This window comes from Mytilus californianus, unplaced genomic scaffold (assembly GCF_021869535.1).
Source record: "Mytilus californianus isolate M0D057914Y unplaced genomic scaffold, xbMytCali1.0.p SCAF_9, whole genome shotgun sequence".
Taxonomy (NCBI): domain Eukaryota; kingdom Metazoa; phylum Mollusca; class Bivalvia; order Mytilida; family Mytilidae; genus Mytilus; species Mytilus californianus.
In genome coordinates, this window is record NW_026262745.1 from 56,429,134 (window position 1) to 56,431,949 (window position 2,816).

The window sequence follows — 2,816 nt, forward strand, 5'->3', positions numbered from 1 at the left end:
CTTTATTCAAAACCCCACAAACAACGTTTTGTGGAATTAGCTCGTTTTTTTTCAGGATAAGATATAGTACTACATTTCATCAATATCATGACAAGCAAGATACTATACCGTTGAAATCCTTTATATCTTGAAGTCAGATTTTATTCCTTCTTAAATCAAAATTCAAAAGAGTCAACATTAAATTAAGCAATAATGTATTAATAAACAATCACCTTTATTTAATGTTTATTCATATCGTTCGTGTATATATTAGAAATTAAGAAATGAAAACTGTAACTGTATTTTCGTATCGTTTGTATGCATAACGGAAAACCGACCTTTTCCGGAATCGACTTTTGTTTTCTCACCGGAAATGATATTGAAATTTGAATTTGAAACGAAGACAGATCCATATCAACAAAGAGAGCCAAGAAAATTGTTTGTTACGCGATATATACTCACTTGGTAAGAATGATTAATCACTTAAGATGAAACTTGTGCATTCATTTTGTGTGTTCAATCATAATCGGAACCAATACATCTGTTTCTAGAGGTGCGGATCAAGGTTTTGAAAAAAGGGGGCCCCTGCCCAAGGCAAGCAAAAGTTTGGAGTGATACTTGTAAATCGTCTATGCATTTATCTTATATGTAGCTCCATAAGGGGTCGGGGCCCCTTAATCCGCCACTGTTCTAGCATCTACGCACACCAATTATGAATTTGTTCATTGATATAAAACTAAGGATATGACATATGTGGCTTGTGTGTTTGATTGCCAATACACCTTATGGCTATTTGTCATCCATTACTGGACATCACAAAAGTTCCTCTAAAATATTGACGTCATAATAGAAAATATTTGACACCACAATGGAAAGTAATACACCTTATCGCTATTTGTCCGCCATTCAATACTGGACATCACACAACTGTCACAAGTTCCCGTAAAATTTTGACGTCATAATAAAAAATATCTGATGCCACAATGTAAAAGTGATTGTTGTTTGACGTCAAAAGTTCAAGCAGGACAGATTCTCGGGTCAAGCGGGAATAGCGATAAGGTGTGTTATTGTATGACGTATGTTTACGTAAAAAGTTCAAGCGGGACAGATTTCCTGGAATTCCAAATACTGAAATAGCTATGTGTATGAGACAGCTATCCACCAGAATTCAAATGACTTGGATAACAAATTATAGGTCACTGTACGGCTTTCAACACTGAGAAAAACCCATACCATATAGTCCACTTTAAAAGGCCTTGACAAACAAATATTAAATTTTTCTCAACACAATTGAAACAAAACAACTAACCGCCTACATTAAATACACATTATGAAAAACAAATATGACAAGCTTAAACCAACAACAACTATTGAAATAAGCATGACTCAATACCTTGTGCCGAGGCACACACACAAGTTACACTACTATAAGCACCATGTGAATATGGAGATTTTTTTTCTAGTAAAATCAGTGTATGTATGTATTTGCAAAACATTAAATTTAATTTCCCTTAACAGCTTAATGCACATTACAAAGACTATGTAAGACTTCAGTACAAGCAAGATAATATAAACTGTTGCTTAAAATTATATTTATTGGTTCATACAAACAATGTCCATACAATGTATCTTTTATTTTTTAACAGGAGCTAAAAGAAAAGAAACAAAGGACAAGTTCAATATGCAGGTTTACAATTTGGAAGTGATGCAGGTTCTTTGGAATGTCTACAACCTTTCAGGAGAAAATTTTTTTTCGAGTAAGATTTTCATACAAAATTACTGTTATTCAATATTTAATTCAAATATTTAGCATAAACAATACATTACATTCAAGATTAAGGGCATACAATACAGTAAAGATATCCGGATATTTGAATAAATTATTCTGTTTGTGACAATAAAAACAAGTTGTTTATCTAAATCAATCTTTAAGTCCAACAGTGCGCTTTCATAAACAACATATTTGCTTTCCTTTGAAGTATTTCAAATACATATCAACAACTCATTCAATGACATCTGTGTGTTTCTTGGAAGTTAAGTTATATTATTATCATCATTGCGTAAACAATGCGTAACATTTCGATAAGTTATTATGTGCCTATAGTATACTTCTAGGACTGTATCGTATGCCCTTAGATACAAATGACAAATTATAAACTATGTCACTCTACAGAGCCATTTATCGTCCCCTTCCGACAGACTACCATCGTTATTTTTTTCAAAACTTTAAAGGGGAGGGGATGTTTATCCTTCAGGCAACGTGAATTTTTCTCTAATAAAGGAATGTGCAAGAAGTTTATATATGAATGTAAGATTATATTTTTTTTTCTTTCAGAAGCATGGCACAGCAAGAAAAAGATATAAGACACTACAAGACATTCCAAGTGATTTTGAATAAGTCAATTGATTGACTTTTTCAATGTATTCTTAAATAAATCAAATAGTTGATGTAAAATGGTGTTTTGATCTCATCTCTTAAGCCAATTATCAATGATTATTGACTTAAGATGTAACCCTATCAGAAGTGTAAAGTTTTAGTTTAGAAAGAGAAGTTATATTGAAAAATCTGAATTTGGGACACAAGTTTTAATCATTGTAACTTCAACTTAAAAATGTGTATAATGTTTGCATAATGTCCAATGGCAAATATGTCATGCATGTTCAGGTTGACATATGCATGATGTGTATAAGATAGGTAATAAAATTTGAGAGTGAAAAACTAAACATTATACCATTGTGGTATGAATGTGGGGTTTCTTGCACTGTCTGTTGTCTATCCACCTATATTTGACGGATTTTGTCCAACAAATATTTCCATTACTGTTTTTCCCAAAACT

The 2,816-nt window shown here is 32.1% G+C and overlaps 1 long non-coding RNA gene across 1 annotated transcript; it reads left to right on the plus strand.

Moving 5' to 3' along the window:
• Positions 1-370: 370 nt before the first annotated feature.
• Positions 371-2,502, plus strand: LOC127714512 (uncharacterized). The gene is made up of 3 exons (XR_007987761.1): positions 371-444; positions 1,626-1,736; positions 2,315-2,502. It is a non-coding gene; the product is annotated as an uncharacterized LOC127714512 (long non-coding RNA).
• Positions 2,503-2,816: the final 314 nt, after the last annotated feature.